At 42.4% G+C, this 26,048-nt stretch overlaps 4 non-coding genes across 4 annotated transcripts; all 4 read left to right on the top strand.

The window, feature by feature from the left end:
- The first annotated feature begins 6,041 nt into the window (after positions 1-6,041).
- On the top strand, positions 6,042-6,113 carry TRNAP-UGG. Its single transcript has one exon. It is a non-coding gene; the product is annotated as a tRNA-Pro (tRNA).
- A 130-nt stretch (positions 6,114-6,243) lies between these two features.
- Positions 6,244-6,315, top strand: TRNAP-UGG. Its single transcript has one exon. It is a non-coding gene; the product is annotated as a tRNA-Pro (tRNA).
- Positions 6,316-6,442: 127 nt separating this feature from the next.
- On the top strand, positions 6,443-6,514 carry TRNAP-UGG. Its single transcript has one exon. It is a non-coding gene; the product is annotated as a tRNA-Pro (tRNA).
- A 131-nt stretch (positions 6,515-6,645) lies between these two features.
- On the top strand, positions 6,646-6,717 carry TRNAP-UGG. The gene has a single exon. It is a non-coding gene; the product is annotated as a tRNA-Pro (tRNA).
- Positions 6,718-26,048: the final 19,331 nt, after the last annotated feature.

Here is a 26,048-nt window from a genome sequence, read left to right as displayed (position 1 = left end):
GTATTATTCGAGGCTTTTGAATGAAATATGATAATTGATTCTCTGTCCTCTTTGACAATTTTAGATACCTCCATATCCGATATTTGATGCGTCACGTTTTATTATGAGATCTGCCCTTGGGTCAATAAGACTTAAGCAGAGAGTTTATTTGACTAATGATTTGATTTTTTTGGGTTGTAGGGATATCCCTTACAAATCAAGACTTTGTATTATTTTGAAGACACTCATTAAGACATTTGTAAATGTGCCTGATATCTTGAAGGATATAAGACACATAGTTGAGAGAACCTAAAATTTTTTTGAAGTTAGCTTTTCTAGGATACGTCATCACCAAAGTTTGAGACAAAGACCATTGGATGGGTTTTAATAAGGCTCAAATAAATTTAAAATCCAAGAAAACGGATCTGAGTTTGATATTATTTGATTTTTGGGTATGGACACAACTAGCTGATTTCTTTTGATTAGATTAACGAATGTATGTAGATGTTTAATGTGTTGATCTTAATAGTTTTAAAAATATCAACACATCATCAATATAAACTATCAAATTTTGTTGAAAGGATTGAAAATATCATTCATAATCTTCTGAAATTCGGATTGAGCGTTTTTTAGCCTAAATGGCATGACGTTTCTCTCATATTTTCTAAATTGGACATTAAATGCTATTTTATATTTGTCCTTTTAGGAAATTAGAATTTTCCGAAATCCCAATTTCATGTCTAATTTTATAAAAACATTTGACTCTAAATTCTTTTTATCAAATTATTTTTGTTTTGGATTGGATATCTTATTTATTCTAAAACCTTATTCAAAGGTTTGTAGTTAATTACCAATATCAGAATTTCTGGTTACTTTTCACCATGTTGTTAACCTAAAATGTTAGACATGACCACATACTCTTTGAAGACCTTATCGACTTCCTCTGCAAAATATCACCTAAAATGTCACAGTATTTAGTGTTTGATGGTTTTTGACTTAACCCTAAGGTTCTTGAAGACCTTATCAGCTTCCTCGGCAAAATATGACCTAAAATGTCACCATATTTAGTGTTTGATGCTTTTTGACTTAACCCTAGGGTTCTATTTACGGTGAACTTGTGATAATTTTTGTCAAATTATTTATTTGAATACCTAATACATTAAGATATAATATCTTATTTAAATAATATTAAAATGTCGTAAAATATCATAATATATGTTTAATTAATATGAATCTCATTCAAATTTCAAATATATATTTTTATTTAATGTTTATGATACACATCAATTATTTTAATATTTGACATATCAAATACGTTAATATGTTTTGATATTATACTTCAAGACTATAGGAACTTGCTCAGAGGACCTGAGAGTTACATTGGCTCACAATGCATCTCATGGACGATGCAAAACTATGGTGGCACTTGAAGGTGAATTGTATAAAAAACTGGTCATGCACCAAAAAATCATGGGAAGACCATTGATGGAATTGAAGCAATCGGCTCTCCCCTGGATGGGTTTCCAATCAAAAGACCTAATGTTTGATGTTGGCTCTTTTGAAGAAAGAGCCATAGGATCGAACAACAAGAAACGTGGCGGTAGCTCTAAAAACTCTATCACACATAAAAAAACATGTCGAAGAGTTAGACATTACACAGAAGATTTGGCTTTCATCGAGGAGACTCGAGTTTGATTCTCGACAATGAAATTTTATTTTCTTATTTCTTTTATTTTATAGTTTCATCTTTTGTCACCAATTATATTTAAACTTTACCTAGGTTTGAGAAGCACTATAATGGATGAGTTCAATAGTATCTTAAATTCAAAAAGACTTTTATAAACTTGGTTTGAGAGGCACTATAATGGTCAAGTTCAATAGTATCCTAGATTAAAAAGACTTTTATGAACTTTGAACCTTTAATAGTGTTATGTCATAGATATTTGGTTCAATTTCAACAAGTGAGGTTGAGGTCATTCAAATGGTTAATGTGATAATCTGGTCATTTTCAAGGTCTCTTTTGTTGAACGCCATCATGGGTGAGATGACTGAGATGAGCACCAGAGTGAGTTTGATAAGGAGGGTCGCAGAGAACCACACCCCAAGCCAAGCTCATATTGGGCTTAACAAACTGAAAATCCAAAAACACAAACCCTTAAATGGGAACCGGGATGCTAAGGAATTAAAAAACTTTATTTTTGACGTAGAATAATACTTGAAGGTTACAAGAACTTGCTCACAGGACCTAAGAGTTACGTTGGCAACAACCATCTCATGGACGGTGGCGCTCGAAGGTGGATGATATAAAAAATGGGTCATGAGCCATAAACTCATGGGAAGACCGTTGATGGAATCGATGCAATCGACGCTCCCCTTGATGGGTTGCCAATTAAAGACCTGACGTTTGATGTTGATTCTTTTGAGGAAAAAGCCACACGATCGAACACCTAGAAATGTCGCGATAGTTCTAAGAACTCTATCATACGACCTGAGAGTTGAGGGCTACAGGAACTTTCTCGTACGACCTGAGAGTTATGTTAGCCGCAATGCATCAAATGGACGATGCAAAACTATGGTAGTGCTCGAAGGTGAATGGTATAAAAAATGGGTCATGCACCATAAACTCATGGGATGATCGTTGATGGAATCGATGCAATCGACGCTCCCCTGGATGGGTTCCAATCAAAGAGCTAACATTTGATATTGACTCTTTTGAAGAAAGCGCCACACAATCGAACAGCTCGAAACATCGCGGTAGCCCTGAGAACTCTAACACACACAGGGAAGGACGTGTCGAAGAGTTAGACATTAAGCAAAAGATCATGCTAAAACTCTTCAGCGATCTGACAAAAGACTTCAGGACATTTGCATTAAAAATCCCTGGTCGTCCAGTGGTCAAGATATCTAGCTTTCACCCAAGAAACCTGGGTTTGATTTTTTGCAATGGAATATTATTTTCTTATTTCATTTTATTTTACCGTTTCTATCCTTAGATTAAAAAGACTTTTATGAACTTCGTACCTTTGTTAGTGTTATGTTATAGATATTTTGTTCAATTTCAAATGGTTAATGCTATAATCAAGTCATTTTCGAGGTCTCTCTGGTTGAACGATATCATGGTTGAGATGAGCAGGTGATTCAAATGGGTAATGCGATAATCCAGTCGTTTTCAAGGTCTCTCTTGTTGAACGACGTCATGGTTGAGATGAGCAGGTGATTCAAATGGTTAATGCGATAATCCAGTTGTTTTCGAGGTCTCTCTTGTTGAACGACGTCATGGTTGAGATGAGCACCCGAGTGAGTTTGATAAGTTGGGCTATAGAGAACCACACCTCAAGCAAAGGTCATGTGGGCTTAACAAACTTAAAATCCAAGAACACAACCCCTTAAATGGAAACCGGGATGCTAAGGAATTAAAAAACTTTATTTTTGACGTAGAACAATACTTGAAGGTTACTGGAACTTGCTCATAGGACCTAAGAGTTACATTGGTCGCAATGCATCTCATGGACGATGCAAAACTATGGCGGCGCTCGAAGGTGAATGGTATAAAAAATGGGTCATGCACCATAAACTCATGGGAAGACTCTTGATGGAATCGTTGCAATTGACGCTCCTCTGGATGGGTTTCCAATCAAAGACCTGATGTTTGATGTTGACCCTTTCGAAGAAAGAGCCACACGATCGAACAGCTCGAAACGTCACGGTAACTCTGAGAACTCTATCACACACATGAAAGGAGTTAGACATTACCCAAAACATCATAGTAAAACTCTTCAATGATTAGACAAAAGACTTTAGGACAACTACACCAAAAATTCATTGTTGTCCAATAGTTTGGATATTTGGCTTTCACCTACGAGATTCTGGTTTGATTCCCTGAAATTGAGAGCGAGAACAGGATTGTGATAGAAGTTGCCTTAGGTAAAACTTCTTTAAATGTCTTAGCCAATCATGACCTCATAATGAGGAGTCTCTTGGACAACAATAACATATGGACAACAAATGTCTTAGCCAATTGTGACGGTCATGATTGCTCAAGGCGTGTCGCCCAAATAATCGGTAAATAACATTGCCCAAATAACCGCCTTAGACAACAAATCGTTTACAAGAATGGCTGAGACATGCAACATGCAACCATAAGCAACACGCCTTGGGCAATAATGACTGTGACATCTGCACCCACACAATTTATTGGATGAGGCTGACTTTAGGTCTCTCGATGCACTTCCAGCTGATCTCATAATGAGGAGTCTCTTCCAACCTACTAGGTGCTGTTGAAAATCACTTCTCGGTTTGTTGAGTCTTCATGTCTTCTTAAGATAGGCAAAGCTTGATTAGAGTTCTCATTGTCTAGTCCAAGGCTCCAAGGCTCCAGCTTGATTAGAGTTCTCATTGTGACTCTTAAGACAGGTAAAGCTTCCAATTTGACGGCGTTCATCTTTCCTGTATCTTGATGCCAAAGGATGTTAAAATATTTTGCATCGGTCTCCGTCATGAGTTGTGGGTGGCTCTAGAGTTGAACATGGAGTTCCTTACTACTTTGTGCTTTACCCAAACCTCGACATACATAATATATATATATTCATTTAACTATAACACATATGGTCCATGGAAGAATTGTAACTCTTATGCTCATTAATATTATAATGGCTACTATCTAAATTATAACTAAAAGTTTATAATTGATGTCCAATTAGCCAACCCTAAATTTGTAATCATTGTGGAGTGATTGAAATTACAATGGAAGTAGTTTAAACTCCTAGTACCTTAAATGAAGTTGGTCTCTTCTAATAAAACACTAATTTCTCTTTAATATCATTAATACAATTATGCTTCATCTTGAACCTACTAAACATGAAACTAAAACTGCGTTCAATTTAACTCAATTTTATTGTCATCTTGAATGACGTGTAGGATATATTCTTGATTTACCTTGATATTTCATATTAGTTAAGTTTTTTGCAAAATCACAATCATACAACATCAAAGATGAACTTGGGTCTATTTATTATCTTAAAGAAAATTTCTTACTCCATCTTATTCCTAATAACTCTGCAACTAAATTCATATTATGCTAAGAAACAAATTTTTTTACTTGCAAGATGTAAAATATGCAACTTTAACTAAAATTTCATCTAAACAATTTTTAGTGTCATACAACATAGATGACAATTATAGCCTTCAAACAAAAACTAGAGTAGTTGTGGTGAACGGGATAGAAACTCTAGTGTTCATCCATAATATACAACCACTACCTAAATTATGACCTAAAAATTTGAAAACATAAGTTTTAGTTTAAAATTACATAAAACAATCCTTTAAATCCAAGAACTCGTGTCCAATTAGTAAATCCTAAAGATAGTAGCTAACATAGAGTAATTGAAGCTCCACATGAAGTAATTTAAAGTTCCAGCTACTTAACTAAAGTTTGTCTCGTCTTTAATGAAGCATGAGTTGCACTTAAGTTCATAAAATATTTATAAACTCCAACTCTTAGTACTATTAATGCAATTATATTTCATATGAGTTTGTCATAAATCAAACTATGGTACATTCAATACAACTTCATTTTCTTGTCATACGAAGCAAAATAGAAGAATTAAATCAAACAAACTGATAAACTGAGCCGAATAAATCCAACCCAACCCAAACGGATTAGTTTGATTCATTTGTTGGATTGTAGTTTATTTGATAACACTTGCATATTAGAACAATTCAATATTACATGCCTTACTTACAAGGAAAATACTAGACCATCAGCTTTTTAGTTTTATAGTCCAACAACAGCTCAAGAAAATACATTTCCAACTTGAGAGAAAAAAATATATTGAGTAGGAGTTAAAAATGTTGCATTTCCTTTAGAAAGGACATTTGGTCTAGTGGTATGGTTCTTGCTTAAGGTGCGAGAGGTCCCGAGTTCAATTCTTGGAATGCCCCTATGTTCATTTTTCAAAAGATGAGCCTTAGACTATAATGCTCAATGAAACTAATTCAGCACTATATAGTCCATAATAATGATGATACATTCCATAAACAACTTAATATATAGTCCATAATAAGGGCATTTGGTCTAGTGGTATGATTCTTGCTTTGGGTGCAAGAGATCTCGAGTTCAATTCTTGAAATGCCCCTTCAAAAGAAAAAAGGAATGTGCGGCTAACCCAAAATAACCCATGAAACTAATTCAGCACTATCAGACTAGAAAATAAATGAAATAATGATGATACATTCCATAAGAACTTAATATATAGTCCATAATAAGGGCATTTGGTCTAGTGGTATGATTCTTGCTTTGGGTGCAAGAGGTCTCGAGTTCAATTCTCGAAATGCCCCTTCAAAAGAAAAAAGGAATGTGCGGCTAACCCAAAATAACCCATGAAACTAATTCAGCACAGACTAGAAAATAAATGAAATAATGATGATACATTCCATAAACAACTTAATATATAGTCCATAATAAGGGCATTTGGTCTAGTGGTATGATTCTTGCTTTGGGTGCAAGAGGTCTCGAGTTCAATTCTCGAAATGCCCCTTCAAAAGAAAAAAGGAATGTGCGGCTAACCCAAAATAACCCATGAAACTAATTCAGCACTATCAGACTAGAAAATAAATGAAATAATGATGATACATTCCATAAACAACTTAATATATAGTCCATAATAAGGGCATTTGGTCTAGTGGTATGATTCTTGCTTTGGGTGCAAGAGGTCTCGAGTTCAATTCTCGAAATGCCCCTTCAAAAGAAAAAAGGAATATACTAACCCAAAATAACCCCCTCTTTGGGCTTCCCCTCAAGGCTGTCACAACCCAGATCAAGGCCCCCTCAAGGCTGCTAGGGGAAGGTGGGCTTCCTTGTTCTCCTCCCCAACCAATGTAGGACATCACACCCCTCAAGGCTGTCACAACCTTTTATTCCACACCCTTAGGGGAAAAGGGGGAAGGTTTCCACACCCTTACAAAAGGTGATTAGGGTGATTTGTTCTCCTCTTACCCTCAAGGCCCCGGTTTCCACAACCTTAAAAGTTTCCACACCCTTACAACCTTAAAAGTTTCCTTAGGGTGATTTGTTCTCCTCTTACCCTCAAGGCCCCGAAGGTTTCCACAACCTTAAAAGTTTCCACACCCTTACAACCTTAAAAGTTTCCACACCCTTACAACCTTAAAAGTTTCCACACCCTTATAAAAGGTGATTAGGGTGACAACCTTAAAAGTTTCCACACCCTTATAAAAGGTGATTAGGGTGATTTGTTCTCCTCTTACCCTCAAGGCCCCTAGGGGGGAATAAAAGGTTAAAAGTTTCCACACCCTTACAACCTTAAAAGTTTCCACACCCTTACAACCTTTCAAAGTTTCCACACCCTTACAACCTTAAAAGTTTCCACACCCTTATAAAAGGTGATTAGGGTGACAACCTTAAAAGTTTCCACACCCTTATAAAAGGTGATTAGGGTGATTTGTTCTCCTCTTACCCTCAAGGCCCCTAGGGGGGAATAAAAGGTTAAAAGTTTCCACACCCTTACAACCTTAAAAGTTTCCACACCCTTACAACCTTAAAAGTTTCCACACCCTTATAAAAGGTGATTAGGTTAAAAGTTTCCACACCCTTACAACCTTAAAAGTTTCCACACCCTTATAAAAGGTGATTAGGGTGATTTGTTCTCCTCTTACCCTCAAGGCCCCTAGGGGGGAATAAAAGGTACCCTCAAGGAAGGTACCCTCAAGGCCCCTAGGGGAAGGGGGAAGGTTTCCACACCCTTATAAAAGGTGATTAGGGTGATTTGTTCTCCTCTTACCCTCAAGGCCCCTAGGGGAAGGGGAAAGTTTCCACACCCTTATAAAAGGTGATTAGGGTGATTTGTTCTCCTCTTACCCTCAAGGCCCCTAGGGGAAGGGGGAAGGTTTCCACAACCTTAAAAGTTTCCACACCCTTATAAAAGGTGATTAGGGTGATTTGTTCTCCTCTTACCCTCAAGGCCCCTAGGGGAAGGTTTCCACAACCTTAAAAGTTTCCACACCCTTATAAAAGGCCTCAAGGCCCCTAGGGGAAGGTTTCCACAACCTTAAAAGTTTCCACACCCTTATAAAAGGTGATTAGGGTGATTTGGCCCCTAGGGGAAGGTTTCCACAACCTTAAAAGTTTCCACACCCTTATAAAAGGTGATTAGGGTGATTTGTTCTTCTCCTCTTACCCTCAAGGCCCCTAGGGGAAGGTTTCCACAACCTTAAAAGTTTCCACACCCTTATAAAAGGTGATTAGGGTGATTTGTTCTCCTCTTCCCCTCAAGGCTCCTAGGGGAAGGGGGGAAAGTGGGCTTCCTTGTTCTCCTCCCCAACAAATGTGGGACATCACAATCCAGATCCTCTTTGGGCTTCCCCTTAAGGCTGCTAGGGGAAGGTGGGCTTCTTGTTCTCCTCCCCAACAAATGTGGGACATCACAATCCAAGGGCTTCCGCTTAAGGCTGCTAGGGGAAGGTTGGCTTCTTGTTCTCCTCCCCAACCAATGTGGGACATCACAATCCAGATCCTCTTTGGGCTTCCCCTTAAGGCTGCTAGGGGAAGGTTGGCTTCTTGTTCTCCTCCCCAACCAATGTGGGACATCACAATCCAGATCCTCTTTGGGCTTCCCCTTAAGGCTGCTAGGGGAAGGTGGGCTTCTTGTTCTCCTCCCCAACAAATGTGGGACATCACAATCCAGGGGCTTCCGCTTAAGGCTGCTAGGGGAAGGTTGGCTTCTTGTTCTCCTCCCCAACCAATGTGGGACATCACAATCCAGATCCTCTTTGGGCTTCCCCTTAAGGCTGCTAGGGGAAGGTTGGCTTCTTGTTCTCCTCCCCAACCAATGTGGGACATCACAATCCAGATCCTCTTTGGGCTTCCCCTTAAGGCTGCTAGGGGAAGGTGGGCTTCTTGTTCTCCTCCCTAACAAATGTGGGACATCACAATCCAGGGGCTTCCGCTTAAGGCTGCTAGGGGAAGTTGGCTTCTTGTTCTCCTCCCCAACCAATTTGGGACATCACAATCCAGATCCTCTTTGGGCTTCCCCTCAAGGCTGCTAGGGGAAGGTGCAAAATCCATTTGTTCTCCTCTTCCCCTCAAGGCTGCTAGGGGAAGGGGGAAGGTTTCCACACCCTTATGGGGAAGGTGCACAATCCATTTGTTCTCCTCTTCCCGTCAAGGCTGCTAAGGGAAGGGTTGGAAGGAAGGTTTCCACACCCTTATAAAGAGTGATTAGGGTGATTTGTTCTCCTCTTCCCCTCTAGGCTGCTAGGGGAAGGGGGAAGGAAGGTTTCCACACCCTTATAAAGGGTGATTCGGGTGATTTATTCTCCTCTTCCCCTCAAGGCTGCTAGGGGAAGGGGGGAAGGTTTCCACACCCTTATAAAAGGTGATTAGGGTGATTTGTTCTCCTCTTCCCCTCAAAAGGGTGATTAGGGTGATTTATTCTACTCTTCCCCTCAAGGCTGCTAAGTGAAGGGGGGGAAGGGGGGCTTCCTTGTTCTCCTCCCCAACCAATGTGGGACATCACAATCCAGATCCTCTTTGGGCTTCCCCTCAAGGCTGCTAGGGGAAGGTGGGCTTCTTGTTTTCCTCCCCAACCAATGTGGGACATCACAATCCAGATCCTCTTTGGGCTTCCCCTCAAGGCTGCTAGGGGAAGGTTGGCCTCTTGTTCTCCTCCCCAACCAATGTGGGACATCTCAATCCAGATCCTCTTTGGGCTTTCGCTCAAGGCTGCTAGAGGAAGGTTGGTAGGTAAAGCATATATATTTAGTAGCTCTTTGATTGAACTCACTCTTTTACTCATTCTCCCCTGCGGAGAGCCGGATGAGGGGAGACCTTCACGTCCGGTTCGGAGGGCGGGGATATCCCGACCCTACTATCATTATGCCTTTGCAATCTTACTTGGTTTAACTCTATTTGTGACCAGGGCAAAAAGAGGGGGGAAGGACAAAGGAAAAAAGAAGGAAAAGGGTCGAAGACGCGAGACCAAAGGGAGAGGCTTCTTTCTTCTGCTTTCTTGACGACTGAAGAGTTTTCTTTGTTTGATTTCAGGTAGAGGAAAGACTAAGGATTCCTTCTCCTGGGCTTCATTTTCTCGCCTTTGCAATCTTACTTGGTTTAACTCTATTTGTGACCAGGGCAAAGGAGGGGGGAAGGACAAAGGAAAAAAGAAGGAAAAGGGTCGAAGACGCGAGACCAAAGGGAGAGGCTTCTTTCTTCTGCTTTCTTGACGACTGAAGAGTTTTCTTTGTTTGATTTCAGGTAGAGGAAAGACTAAGGATTCCTTCTCCTGGGCTTCATTTTCTCGCCTTTGCAATCTTACTTGGTTTAACTCTATTTGTGACCAGGGCAAAGGAGGGGGGAAGGACAAAGGAAAAAAGAAGGAAAAGGGTCGAAGACGCGAGACCAAAGGGAGAGGCTTCTTTCTTCTGCTTTCTTGACGACTGAAGAGTTTTCTTTGTTTGATTTCAGGTAGAGGAAAGACTAAGGATTCCTTCTCCTGGGCTTCATTTTCTCCTCCCCAACCAATGTGGGGGAAGGTGGGCTTCTTGTTCTCCTCCCCAACCAATGTGGGACATCACAATCCAGATTCTATTTGGGCTTCCCCTCATGGCTGCTAGGAGAAGGTGCACAATCCATTTGTTCTTCTCTTCCCCTCAAGGCTGCTGTGGGACATCACAATCTAGATCCTCTTTGGGCTTCCCCTCAAGGCTGCTCTCTTCCCCTCAAGGCTGCTGTGGGACATCACAATCCAGATTCTCTTTGGGCTTCCCCTCAAGACTGCTAGGGGAAGGTGCACAATCAATTTGTTCTCCTCTTCCCTTCAAGGCTACTAGGGGAAGGGAGTCTTTTAGGGGAAGGGGGGGGGGAAGGTTTCCACACCCTTATAAAGGGTGGTGCACAATCCATTTGTTCTTTAGGGGAAGGGAGGCTGCTAGGGGAAGGGGGGGAAGGTTTCCACACCCTTATAAAGGGTGGTCTTTACGGGAAGGGAGGCTGCTATGGGAAGGGGGGAAGGTTTCCAGGTTTCCACACCCTTATAAAGGGTGGTGCACAATCCATTTGTTCTTTAGGGGAAGGGAGGCTGCTAGGGGAAGGGGGGAAGGTTTCCACACCCTTATAAAGGGTGATTTGTTCTCCTCTTACTATTAGTTAATATTAATTGTTGTAAGGAAAGCCTCTTTCTTTCAATAAGTTTTGTGGGTAATAAGCATTATGACGAAAAATTCCCCCTCTTTCTTTCAATAAGTTTGTGGGTAATATGCAATGTATATTACACAGAAATTAGCATAATTCGCCCTTGCAAAAATATAGGATGGGGCAGAACAAAAACAAGATAGGGTCAGGTAGAGCAAGACGATAACTTACACGATAATAGCGATTCGATTGTAGGAGGATCAATCAGCCGTATAACGACAGTTAGCGAACAAATAAGGAGGATGTCAGAAACACCAGAAAACGTGTGATAATATGCTTTAATTCCCCACTTGGGCTACCCCTCAAGGCTGGTAGGGGAAGGTTTCCACACCCTTAGGCTTGTAGTGGAAGGTTTGGCTGCTAGGAAAGTGTCTTTGGGCTTAAGTGTGGGCTTAAGTGTCTTTGGGCTTCCCCTCAAGACTGGTAGGGGAAGGTTTGGCTGCTAGGAAAGTGTCTTTGGGCTTCCCCTCAAGGCTGGTAGGGGCCCCTCAAGGCTGGTAGGGGAAGGTTTCCACACCCTTATAAAGGGTGATTTGTTCTCCTCCCCAACCAATGTGGTTCAAGGGGAAGGTTTGGCTGCTAGGAAAGTGTCTTTGGGCTTCCCCTCAAGGCTGGTAGGGGCCCCTCAAGGATGGTAGGGGAAGGTTTCCACACCCTTATAAAGGGTGATTTGTTCTCCTCCCCAACCAATGTGGTTCAAGGCTGGTAGGGGAGGGTGATTTGTTCTCCTCCCCAACCAATGTGGTTAAAGTCTGGTAGGGGATTCCCCTCGGGGAAGGTTTCCACACCCTTATAAAGGCTGCTAGGAAAGTGTCTTTGGGAGTTTGGGCTTCTCCTTAAGGCTGGTAGGGGGAAGGTTTCCACACCCTTATAAAGGAGTTTGGGCTTCTCCTTAAGGCTGGTAGGGGGTGATTTGTTCTCCGGTTTCCACACCCTTATAAAGGGTGATTTGTTCTCCTTAAGGCTGGTAGGGGGTGATTTGTTCTCCGGTTTCCACACCCTTATAAAGGGTGATTTGTTCTCCTTAAGGCTGGTAGGGGGTGATTTGTTCTCCTTAAGGCTGGTAGGGGGTGATTCGTTCTCCAGTTTCCACACCCTTATGAAGGGTGATTTGTTCTCCGGTTTCCACACCCTTATATAAAGGGTGATTTGTTCTCCGGTTTTTGTTCACCTTAAGGCTGGTAGGGGGTGATTTGTTCTCCGGTTTCCACACCCTTATGAAGGGTGATTTGTTCTCCTTAAGGGGTTTCCACACCCTTATAAAGGGTGATTTGTTCTCCGGTTTCCACATTCTTATAAAGGGTGATTTGTTCTCCTTAAGGGGTTTCCACACCCTTATAAAGTATAAGGGTGATTTGTTCTCCGGTTTCCACACCCTTATGAAGGGTGATTTGTTCTCCTTAAGGGGTTTCCACACCCTTATAAAGGGTGATTTGTTCTCCGGTTTCCACACCCTTATAAAGGGTGATTTGTTCTCCTTAAGGGGTTTCCACACCCTTATAAAGTATAAGGGTGATTTGTTCTCCGGTTTCCACACCCTTATAAAGGGTGATTTGTTCTCCTTAAGGGGTTTCCACACCCTTATAAAGTATAAGGGTGATTTGTTTTCCGGTTTCCACACCCTTATAAAGGGTGATTTGTTCTCCTTAAGGGGTTTCCACACCCTTATAAAGTATAAGGGTGATTTGTTCTCCGGTTTCCACACCCTTATAAAGGGTGATTTGTTCTCCTTAAGGGGTTTCCACACCCTTATAAAGTTAAAGGGTGATTTGTTCTCCGGTTTCCACACCCTTATAAAGGGTGATTTGTTCTCCTTAAGGGGTTTCCACACCCTTATAAAGTATAAGGGTGATTTGTTCTCCGGTTTCCACACCCTTATAAAGGGTGATTTGTTCTCCTTAAGGGGTTTCCACACCCTTATAAAGTTAAAGGGTGATTTGTTCTCCGGTTTCCACACCCTTATAAAGGGTGATTTGTTCTCCTTAAGGGGTTTCCACACCCTTATAAAGTATAAGGGTGATTTGTTCTCCGGTTTCCACACCCTTATAAAGGGTGATTTGTTCTCCTTAAGGGGTTTCCACACCCTTATAAAGTATAAGGGTGATTTGTTCTCCGGTTTCCACACCCTTATGAAGGGTGATTTGTTCTCCTTAAGGGGTTTCCACACCCTTATAAAGGTGATTTGTTCTCCGGTTTCCACACCCTTATAAAGGGTGATTTGTTCTCCTTAAGGGGTTTCCACACCCTTATAAAGTATAAGGGTGATTTGTTCTCCGGTTTCCACACCCTTATAAAGGGTGATTTGTTCTCCTTAAGGGGTTTCCACACCCTTATAAAGTATAAGGGTGATTTGTTCTCCGGTTTCCACACCCTTATAAAGGGTGATTTGTTCTCCTTAAGGGGTTTCCACACCCTTATAAAGTTAAAGGGTGATTTGTTCTCCGGTTTCCACACCCTTATAAAGGGTGATTTGTTCTCCTTAAGGGGTTTCCACACCCTTATAAAGTATAAGGGTGATTTGTTCTCCGGTTTCCACACCCTTATAAAGGGTGATTTGTTCTCCTTAAGGGGTTTCCACACCCTTATAAAGTATAAGGGTGATTTGTTCTCCGGTTTCCACACCCTTATGAAGGGTGATTTGTTCTCCTTAAGGGGTTTCCACACCCTTATAAAGGGTGATTTGTTCTCCGGTTTCCACACCCTTATAAAGGGTGATTTGTTCTCCTTAAGGGGTTTCCACACCCTTATAAAGTATAAGGGTGATTTGTTCTCCGGTTTCCACACCCTTATAAAGGGTGATTTGTTCTCCTTAAGGGGTTTCCACACCCTTATAAAGTATAAGGGTGATTTGTTCTCCGGTTTCCACACCCTTATAAAGGGTGATTTGTTCTCCTTAAGGGGTTTCCACACCCTTATAAAGTTAAAGGGTGATTTGTTCTCCGGTTTCCACACCCTTATAAAGGGTGATTTGTTCTCCTTAAGGGGTTTCCACACCCTTATAAAGTATAAGGGTGATTTGTTCTCCGGTTTCCACACCCTTATAAAGGGTGATTTGTTCTCCTTAAGGGGTTTCCACACCCTTATAAAGTATAAGGGTGATTTGTTCTCCGGTTTCCACACCCTTATGAAGGGTGATTTGTTCTCCTTAAGGGGTTTCCACACCCTTATAAAGGTGATTTGTTCTCCGGTTTCCACACTATTATAAAGGGTGATTTGTTCTCCTTAAGGGGTTTCCACACCCTTATAAAGTATAAGGGTGATTTGTTCTCCGGTTTCCACACCCTTATAAAGGGTGATTTGTTCTCCTTAAGGGGTTTCCACACCCTTATAAAGTATAAGGGTGATTTGTTCTCCGGTTTCCACACCCTTATAAAGGGTGATTTGTTCTCCTTAAGGGGTTTCCACACCCTTATAAAGTATAAGGGTGATTTGTTCTCCGGTTTCCACACCCTTATAAAGGGTGATTTGTTCTCCTTAAGGGGTTTCCACACCCTTATAAAGTATAAGGGTGATTTGTTCTCCGGTTTCCACACCCTTATAAAGGGTGATTTGTTCTCCTTAAGGGGTTTCCACACCCTTATAAAGTATAAGGGTGATTTGTTCTCCGGTTTCCACACCCTTATAAAGGGTGATTTGTTCTCCTTAAGGGGTTTCCACACCCTTATAAAGTATAAGGGTGATTTGTTCTCCGGTTTCCACACCCTTATAAAGGGTGATTTGTTCTCCTTAAGGGGTTTCCACACCCTTATAAAGTATAAGGGTGATTTGTTCTCCGGTTTCCACACCCTTATAAAGGGTGATTTGTTCTCCTTAAGGGGTTTCCACACCCTTATAAAGTATAAGGGTGATTTGTTCTCCGGTTTCCACACCCTTATAAAGGGTGATTTGTTCTCCTTAAGGGGTTTCCACACCCTTATAAAGTATAAGGGTGATTTGTTCTCCGGTTTCCACACCCTTATAAAGGGTGATTTGTTCTCCTTAAGGGGTTTCCACACCCTTATAAAGTATAAGGGTGATTTGTTCTCCGGTTTCCACACCCTTATAAAGGGTGATTTGTTCTCCTTAAGGGGTTTCCACACCCTTATAAAGTATAAGGGTGATTTGTTCTCCGGTTTCCACACCCTTATAAAGGGTGATTTGTTCTCCTTAAGGGGTTTCCACACCCTTATAAAGGGTGATTTGTTCTCCGGTTTGGGGTTTCCACACCCTTATGAAGGGTGATTTGTTCTCCTTAAGGGGTTTCCACACCCTTATAAAGGGTGATTTGTTCTCCTTAAGGGGTTTCCACACCCTTATAAAGTATAAGAGTGATTTGTTCTCCGGTTTCCACACCCTTATAAAGGGTGATTTGTTCTCCTTAAGGGGTTTCCACACCCTTATAAATGATGATTTGTTAAGGCTGATTTGTTCTCCTCCCCAACCAATGTTTTTCAAGTAGGGGATCACCCTTATAAAGGTGATTTGTTCTCCTCCCCACCACTCCTAGCAGATATTTTTTGTTTTTCAAGGGGTTTCCACACCCTTATAAAGGGTGATTTGTTCTCCTCCCCAACCAATGTTTTTCAAGTAGGGGATCACCCTTATAAAGGGTGATTTGTTCTCCTCCCCATCCAATGTGGATCATCACAATCCAGATCCACTCCTAGCAGATATTTTTTGTTTTTCAAGTAGGGGATCACCCTTATAAAGGGTGATTTGTTCTCCTCCCCACCACTCCTAGCAGATATTTTTTGTTTTTCAAAGGGTTTCCACACCCTTATAAAGGGTGATTTGTTCTCCTCCCCAACCAATGTTTTTCAAGTAGGGGATCACCCTTATAAAGGGTGATTTGTTCTCCTCCACACCCTTATAAAGGGTGATTTGTTCTCCTCCCCAACCAATGTTTTTCAAGTAGGGGATCACCCTTATAAAGGGTGATTTGTTGGGGATCACCCTTATAAAGGGTGATTTTGTTCTCCTCCCCAACCAATGTTTTTCAAGTAGGGGATCACCCTTATAAAGGGTGATTTGTTCTCATCCCCAACCAATGTTTTTCAAGTAGGGGATCACCCTTATAAAGGGTGATTTGTTCTCCTCCCCATCCAATGTGGATCATCACAATCCAGTCCTCCCCATCCAATGTGGATCATCACAATCCAGTCCTCCCCATCCAATGTGGATCATCACAATCCAGATCCACTCCTAGCAGATATTTCCCCAACCAATGTTTTTCAAGTAGGGGATCACCCTTATAAAGGGTGATTTGTTCTCCTCCCCATCCAATGTGGATCATCACAATCCAGGGGATCATCACAATCCAGTCCTCCCCACTCCCCATCCAATGTGGATCATCACAATCCAGATCCACTCCTAGCAGATATTTCCCCAACCAATGTTTTTCAAGTAGGGGATCACCCTTATAGAGGGTGATTTGTTCTCCTCCCCATCCAATGTGGATCATCACAATCCAGGGGATCACCCTTATAAAGGGTGATTTGTTCTCCTCCCCGATTTGTTCTCGGATCATCACAATCCAGGGGATCACCCTTATAAAGGGTGATTTGTTCTCCTCCCCATCCAATGTGGATCATCACAATCCAGATCCACTCCTAGCAGATATTTTTTGTTTTTCAAGTAGGGGAGGGTGATTTGTTCTCCTCCCCATCCAATCCCCATCCAATGTGGATCATCACAATCCAGATCCACTCCTAGCAGATATTTTTTGTTTTTCAAGTAGGGGATCACCCTTGTTGGATCATCACAATCCAGATCCATTTTTGTTTTTCAAGTAGGGGAGGGTGATTTGTTCTCCTCCCCATCCAATGTGGATCATCACAATCCAGATCCACTCCTAGCAGATATTTTTTGTTTTTCAAGTAGGGGAGGGTGATTTGTTCGCCTCCCTCCCCATCCAATGTGGATCATCACAATCCAGATCCACTCCTAGCAGATATTTTTTGTTTTTCAAGTAAGGGAGGGTGATTTGTTCTCGTCCCCATCCAATCCCCATCCAATGTGGATCATCACAATCCAGATCCACTCCTAGCAGATATTTTTTGTTTTTCAAGTAGGGGATCACCCTTGTTGGATCATCACAATCCAGATATTTTTTGTTTTTCAAGTAGGGGAGGGTGATTTGTTCTCCTCCCCATCCAATGTGGATCATCACAATCCAGATCCACTCCTAGCAGATATTTTTTGTTTTTCAAGTAGGGGATCACCCTTGTTGGATCATCACAATCCAGATCCATTTTGTTTTTCAAGTAGGGGAGGGTGATTTGTTCTCCTCCCCATCCAATCCCCATCCAATGTGGATCATCACAATCCAGATCCACTCCTAGCAGATATTTTTTGTTTTTCAAGTAGGGGATCACCCTTGTTGGATCATCACAATCCAGATCCATTTTTGTTTTTCAAGTAGGGGAGGGTGATTTGTTCTCCTCCCCATCCAATGTGGATCATCACAATCCAGATCCACTGTTCTCCTCCCCATCCAATGTGGATCATCACAATCCAGATCCACTCCTAGCAGATATTTTTTGTTTTTCAAGTAGGGGAGGGTGATTTGTTCTCCTCCCCATCCAATGTGGATCATCACAATCATTTTTTGTTTTTCAAGTAGGGGATCACCCTTGTTGGATCATCACAATCCAGATCATTTTTTGTTTTTCAAGTAGGGGAGGGTGATTTGTTCTCCTCCCCATCCAATGTGGATCATCACAATCATTTTTTGTTTTTCAAGTAGGGGATCACCCTTGTTGGATCATCACAATCATTTTTTGTTTTTCAAGTAGGGGAGGGTGATTTGTTCTCCTCCCCATCCAATGTGGATCATCACAATCCAGGGGATCACCCTTATAAAGGGTGATTTGTTCTCCTCCCCGATTTGTTCTCGGATCATCACAATCCAGGGGATCACCCTTACCAAGGGTGATTTGTTCTCCTCCCCATCCAATGTGGATCATCACAATCCAGATCCACTCCTAGCAGATATTTTTTGTTTTTCAAGTAGGGGATCACCCTTGTTGGATCATCACAATCATTTTTTGTTTTTCAAGTAGGGGAGGGTGATTTGTTCTCCTCCCCATCCAATGTGGATCATCACAATCCAGATCCACTCCTAGCAGATATTTTTTGTTTTTCAAGTAGGGGATCACCCTTGTTGGATCATCACAATCCAGATCCATTTTTGTTTTTCAAGTAGGGGAGGGTGATTTGTTCTCCTCCCCATCCAATCCCCATCCAATGTGGATCATCACAATCCAGATCCACTCCTAGCAGATATTTTTTGTTTTTCAAGTAGGGGATCACCCTTGTTGGATCATCACAATCCAGATCCATTTTTGTTTTTCAAGTAGGGGAGGGTGATTTGTTCTCCTCCCCATCCAATCCCCATCCAATGTGGATCATCTCCCCATCCAATGTGGATCATCACAATCCAGATCCACTCCTAATCCACTCCTAGCAGATATTTTTTGTTTTTCAAGTAGGGGATCACCCTTGTTGGATCATCAACATCCAGATCCACTCCTAGCAGATATTTCATCAACATCCAGATCCACTCCTAGCAGATATTTCATCAACATCCAGATCCACTCCTAGCAGATATTTTTTGTTTTTCAAGTATTTTGTTTTTCAAGTAGGGGAGGGTGATTTGTTCTCCTCCCCATCCAATCCCCATCCAATGTGGATCATCACAATCCAGATCCACTCCTAGCAGATATTTTTTGTTTTTCAAGTAGGGGATCACCCTTGTTGGGTTTTTCAAGTATTTTGTTTTTCAAGTAGGGGAGGGTGATTTGTCCTCCTCCCCATCCAATCCCCATCCAATGTGGATCATCACAATCCAGATCCACTCCTAGCAGATATTTTTTGTTTTTCAAGTAGGGGATCACCCTTGTTGGATCATCAACATCCAGATCCACTCCTAGCAGATATTTTTTGTTTTTCAAGTATTTTGTTTTTCAAGTAGGGGAGGGTGATTTGTTCTCCTCCCCATCCAATCCCCATCCAATGTGGATCATCACAATCCAGATCCACTCCTAGCAGATATTTTTTGTTTTTCAAGTAGGGGATCACCCTTATCCAAGGGTGATTTGTTCTCCTGGATCATCACAATCCAGATCCACTCCTAGCAGATATTTTTTGTTTTTCAAGTAGGGGATCACCCTTACAGATATTTTTTGTTTTTCAAGTAGGGGATCACCCTTATCCAAGGGTGATTTGTTCTCCTGGATCATCACAATCCAGATCCACTCCTAGCAGATATTTTTTGTTTTTCAAGTAGGGGATCACCCTTACAGATATTTTTTGTTTTTCAAGTAGGGGATCACCCTTATCCAAGGGTGATTTGTTCCATCAAGTAGGGGATCACCCTTACAGATATTTTTTGTTTTTCAAGTAGGGGATCACCCTTATCCAAGGGTGATTTGTTCTCCTGGATCAACACAATCCAGATCCACTCCTAGCAGATATTTTTTGTTTTTCAAGTAGGGGATCACCCTTATCCAAGGGTGATTTGTTCTCCTGGATCATCACAATCCAGATCCACTCCTAGCAGATATTTTTTGTTTTTCAAGTAGGGGATCACCCTTATCCAAGGGTGATTTGTTCTCCTCCCCATCCAATGTGATCCACTCCTAGCAGATATTTATAAGGGTGATTTGTTCCATCAAGTAGGGGATCATCACCCTTACAGATATTTTTTGTTTTTCAAGTAGGGGATCACCCTTATCCAAGGGTGATTTGTTCCATCAAGTAGGGGATCACCCTTACAGAATATTTTTTGTTTTTCAAGTAGGGGATCACCCTTATCCAAGGGTGATTTGTTCTCCTGGATCATCACAATCCAGATCCACTCCTAGCAGATATTTTTTGTTTTTCAAGTAGGGGATCACCCTTATCCAAGGGTGATTTGTTCTCCTCCCCATCCAATGTGTCATCACAATCCAGATCCACCCTTATCCAAGGGTGATTTGTTCTACCCTTACAGATATTTTTTGTTTTTCAAGTAGGGGATCACCCTTATCCAAGGGTGATTTGTTCTCCTGGATCATCACAATCCAGATCCACTCCTAGCAGATATTTTTTGTTTTTCAAGTAGGGGATCACCCTTATCCAAGGGTGATTTGTTCTCCTCCCCATCCAATGTGTCATCACAATCCAGATCCACTCCTAGCAGATATTTTTTGTTTTTCAAGTAGGGGATCACCCTTATCCAAGGGTGATTTGTTCTCCTCCCCATCCAATGTGATCCACTCCTAGCAGATATTTTTTGTTTTTCAAGTAGGGGATCACCCTTATCCAAGGGTGATTTGTTCTCCTCCCCATCCAATGTGATCCACTCCTAGCAGATATTTATAAGGGTGATTTGTTCCATCAAGTAGGGGATCACCTTTTTCAAGTAGGGGATCACCCTTATCCAAGGGTGATTTGTTCTCCTCCCTATCCAATGTGATCCACTCCTAGCAGATATTTATAAGGGTGATTTGTTCCATCAAGTAGGGGATCACCCTTATCCAAGGGTGATTTGTTCTTCCAGATCCACTCCTAGCAGATATTTTTTGTTTTTCAAGTAGGGGATCACCCTTATCCAAGGGTGATTTGTTCTCCTCCCCATCCAATGTGATCCACTCCTAGCAGAGCAGATATTTTTTGTTTTTTGTTCTTGTTCTTCCAGATCCACTCCTAGCAGATATTTTTTGTTTTTCAAGTAGGGGATCACCCTTATCCAAGGGTGATTTGTTCTCCTCCCCATCCAATGTGATCCACTCCTAGCAGAGCAGATATTTTTTGTTTTTTGTTCTTGTTCTTCCAGATCCACTCCTAGCAGATATTTTTTGTTTTTCAAGTAGGGGATCACCCTTATCCAAGGGTGATTTGTTCTTCCAGATCCACTCCTAGCAGATATTTTTTGTTTTTCAAGTAGGGGATCACCCTTGGATTATCCAAGGGTGATTTGTTCTTTGTTCTTCCAGATCCACTCCTAGCAGATATTTTTTTGTTTTTCAAGTAGGGGATCACCCTTATCCAAGGGTGATTTGTTCTTCCAGATCCACTCCTAGCAGATATTTTTTGTTTTTCAAGTAGGGGATCACCCTTATCCAAGGGTGATTTGTTCTTTGTTCTTCCAGATCCACTCCTAGCAGATATTTTTTGTTTTTCAAGTAGGGGATCACCCTTGGATTATCCAAGGGTGATTTGTTCTTTGTTCTTCCAGATCCACTCCTAGCAGATATTTTTTGTTTTTCAAGTAGGGGATCACCCTTATCCAAGGGTGATTATCCACTCCTAGCAGATACAGATATTTTTTGTTTTTCAAGTAGGGGATCACCCTTGGATTATCCAAGGGTGATTTGTTCTTTGTTCTTCCAGATCCACTCCTAGCAGATATTTTTTGTTTTTCAAGTAGGGGATCACCCTTATCCAAGGGTGATTTGTTCTTTGTTCTTCCAGATCCACTCCTAGCAGATATTTTTTGTTTTTCAAGTAGGGGATCACCCTTATCCAAGGGTGATTTGTTCTTCCAGATCCACCAAGTAGGGGATCACCCTTATCCAAGGGTGATTTGTTCTTCCAGATCCACTCCTAGCAGATATTTTTTGTTTTTCAAGTAGGGGATCACCCTTATCCAAGGGTGATTTGTTCTCCTCCCCATCCAATGTGATCCACTCCTAGCAGAGCAGATATTTTTTGTTTTTCAAGTAGGGGATCACCCTTATCCAAGGGTGATTTGTTCTCCTCCCCATCCAATGTGATCCACTCCTAGCAGATATTTATAAGGGTGATTTGTTCCATCAAGTAGGGGATCACCTTTTTCAAGTAGGGGATCACCCTTATCCAAGGGTGATTTGTTCTCCTCCCCATCCAATGTGATCCACTCCTAGCAGATCAGATATTTTTTGTTTTTCAAGTAGGGGATCACCCTTATCCAAGGGTGATTTGTTCTCCTCCCCATCCAATGTGATCCACTCCTAGCAGATATTTTTTGTTTTTCAAGTAGGGGATCACCCTTATCCAAGGGTGATTTTTTTTCAAGTAGGGGATCACCCTTATCCAAGGGTGATTTGTTCTCCTCCCCATCCAATGTGATCCACTCCTAGCAGATATTTTATCCAAGGGTGATTTGTTCTCCTCCCCATCCAATGTGATCCACTCCTAGCAGATATTTTTTGTTTTTCAAGTAGGGGATCACCCTTATCCAAGGGTGATTTGTTCTCCTCCCCATCCAATGTGGATCATCACAATCCAGATCCACTCCTAGCAGATAGTTTTTCTTTTTGGGCTTTCCCTTTCGGGCTTCCCCTCAAGGCCCAAGGATCATCACAATCCAGATCCACTCCTAGCAGATAGTTTTAAGGGTGATTTGTTCTCCTCCCCATCCAATGTGGATCATCACAATCCAGATCCACTCCTAGCAGATAGTTTTTCTTTTTGGGCTTTCCCTTTCGGGCTTCCCCTCAAGGCCCAATGTAAGGGTGATTTGTTTGGGCTTTCCCTTTCGGGCTTCCCCTCAAGGCCCAAGGATCATCACAATCCAGATCCACTCCTAGCAGATAGTTTTTCTTTTTGGGCTTTCCCTTTCGGGCTTCCCCTCAAGGCCCAATGTAAGGGTGATTTGTTCTCCTCCCCATCCAATGTGGATCATCACAATCCAGATCCACTCCTAGCAGATAGTTTTTCTGTTTGGGCTTTCCCTTTCGGGCTTCCCCTCAAGGCCCAAGGATCATCACAATCCAGATCCACTCCTAGCAGATAGTTTTAAGGGTGATTTGTTCTCCTCCCCATCCAATGTGGATCATCACAATCCAGATCCACTCCTAGCAGATAGTTTTTCTTTTTGGGCTTTCCCTTTCGGGCTTCCCCTCAAGGCCCAATGTAAGGGTGATTTGTTCTCCTCCCCATCCAATGTGGATCATCACAATCCAGATCCACTCCTAGCAGATAGTTTTTCTTTTTGGGCTTTCCCTTTCGGGCTTCCCCTCAAGGCCCAAGGATCATCACAATCCAGATCCACTCCTAGCAGATAGTTTTTCTTTTTGTTTTTCAAGTAGGGGAGATAGTTTTTCTTTTTGTTTTTCAAGTAGGGGAGATAGTTTTTCTTTTTGTTTTTCAAGTAGGGGAGATAGTTTTTCTTTTTGTTTTTCAAGTAGGGGATCACCCTTATCCAAGGGTGATTTGTTCTCCTCCCCATCCAATGTGATCCACTCCTAGCAGATATTTTTTGTTTTTCAAGTAGGGGATCACCCTTATCCAAGGGTGATTTTTTTTCAAGTAGGGGATCACCCTTATCCAAGGGTGATTTGTTCTCCTCCCCATCCAATGTGATCCACTCCTTCACCCTTATCCAAGGGTGATTTGTTCTCCTCCCCATCCAATGTGATCCACTCCTTCTATCCAAGGCCCAATGTAAGGGTGATTTGTTCTCCTCCCCATCCAATGTGATCCACTCCTAGCAGATATTTTTTGTTTTTCAAGTAGGGGATCACCCTTATCCAAGGGTGATTTGTTCTCCTCCCCATCCAATGTGGATCATCACAATCCAGATCCACTCCTAGCAGATAGTTTTTCTTTTTGGGCTTTCCCTTTCGGGCTTCCCCTCAAGGCCCAATGTGAGACATCACAATCCAGATCCACCCCTAGCAGATATTGTCCTCTTTGGGCTTTCCCTTTCGAACTTCCCCTAAACAAGGCTTTAAAACGCGTCTGCTAGGGGAAGGTTTCCACACCCTTATAAAGGGTGATTTGTTCTCCTCCCCAACCAATGTGGGACATCACAATCCACCCCCTTTCGGGGCTCAGCGTTCTCGCTAACACTCATTCCGTTATCCAATCGATGTGGGACCGCCCCCAAATCCACCCCCCTTTGGAGCCCAGGGTCCTTACTGGCACACCGCCTCGTGTCTACCCCCTTCAAGGAACAGCGAGAAGGCCAGCACATCGTTCGGTGACTGGTTCTGATACCATTTGTAACGACCCAGATCTACCGCTAGCAGATATTGTCCTCTTTGGGCTTTCCCTTTCGGGCTTCCCCTTAAGGCTTTAAAATGCATTTGCTAGGGAAAGGTTTCCACACCCTTATAAGGGGTGATTTGTTCTCCTCCCCAACCAATGTAGGACATCACAATCCACCCCCCTTCGGGGCCCAGCGTCCTCGCTGGCACTCGTTCCTTTATCCAATCGATGTGGGACTGCTCCCAAATCCACCCCCCTTTGGGTTTCCACACCTTTATAAAGGGTGATTTGTTCTCCTCCCCAACCAATGTAGGACATCACAATCCACCCCCCTTTGGGGCCCAGCGTCTTTACTGGCGCACTGCCTCGTGTCTATCCCCCTTTGGGGAACAGCGAGAACGCCAGCTCCCAAATCCACCCCCCTTTGGGTTTCCACACCCTTATAAAGGGTGATTTGTTCTCCTCCCCAACCAATGTAGGACATCACAATCCACCCCCCTTTGGGGCCCAGCGTCTTTACTGGAGCACTGCCTCGTGTCTATCCCCCTTCGGGGAACAGCAAGAATGCCAGCACATCTCCGATGACTGGCTCTGCTACCATTTGTAATGACCCAGATCCACCGCTAGCAGATATTGTCCTCTTTGGGCTTTCCCTTTCGGGCTTCCCCTCAAGGTTTTAAAACGCATCTGCTAGGGGAAAGTTTCCACACCCTTATAAAGGGTGATTTTTTCTTCTCCCCAACCAATGTGGGACATCACACAAACCTTTGAGACAGCACAAGCGTGTTTAGAGAAAGCCTCACGAAGAATGAAGAAGTGGGCAGACCAAAAACGAAGATCATTAGCGTTTCAAGTTAGTGACCAAGTTATGATCAAGCTGAGATTAGAACAATTTTGATTTCGTTGGAATAGGGACCAACGACTAGTGCGGAAATATGAAAGATCAATTGAAGTCATTGAGAAGGTCAGAAAGACTTCATATGGTCTCCAACTACCAACAAGGATGAGAATTTACCCCATCATCCATGTAATCCATGTAAGTAACCTAAAACCGTATCATCCAGACGACGACAACCATCAATGCAACCAAGTGACACGACCTCCAGTTACGATGAAGGACTCAAGTTAAAAGGAAGTAGAAGAGATTTTGGCCCAGCGAACCCGTCGCATTGGCAAACCAAAGCACAACTTGCAGGAATTTTTAGTTAAGGGGAAAGAACTTCCAGAAGAAGAAATCAGTTGGAAACGTGCCGACGACCTAAAGACAGCCACACCTCAGATTGTAGAGTTTGAAGAAATGAGACGGTTGATAGAGACGTCAACCAATTAAGTGGGGGAGGATGTCACGGTCATGCTTGTCCAAGGCGTATGTTGCCGATGGCCGCCTGCCTGTCACAGTCCTACATTTTCTATCGTGCGGTGTCGTGATCTTGAAACGCTCACGACTAGCCTTGAGGGAAATTAAGCTCCATATATATTTTTTACCCCGGCTTTGTGGCTTCGTCGGACCTTAGGCGAGGTTTGTCTTCGCCAATCGAACATCGCTTGTGCGGAATCCAAGTTTGTTCGACCACACATGCCACCTGCTCATGCATGTTCAATCGTCTGCGACACATCCGACTTGCCTCTATGCTAAGCCACCTCTTTTGGCTCGACCTTGCCTCTGCTCGGGTCAAGATCTCTCAATACAACGTCGCATCTCGCCTTGCCATCTCGATCTCCCTCGATAGGGTCCATATGTCTTGACGCCATCCCAAGTCTCGGGATGTCGTCGGCCATCATAACTCATTCGGTCATGCCATCGAGAATGGGCCCGCGTGTCGTTCATCTCATCGGGACTTCCCGAACATCCATCCATCTGGGTTCTATCGATGCATAGGCCCTCTCGTGCCCATACCGAGTCATTTACGGATACCGTACCGAATAGCAGGTG

Source organism: Cucurbita moschata, unplaced genomic scaffold (genome assembly GCF_002738365.1).
Source record: "Cucurbita moschata cultivar Rifu unplaced genomic scaffold, Cmos_1.0 Cmo_Scf00099, whole genome shotgun sequence".
NCBI classification, from domain to species: Eukaryota; Viridiplantae; Streptophyta; class Magnoliopsida; order Cucurbitales; family Cucurbitaceae; genus Cucurbita; species Cucurbita moschata.
The sequence above is the reverse complement of the archived record's forward strand: the minus strand, read 5'-3'. Positions and strand labels throughout refer to the sequence as shown.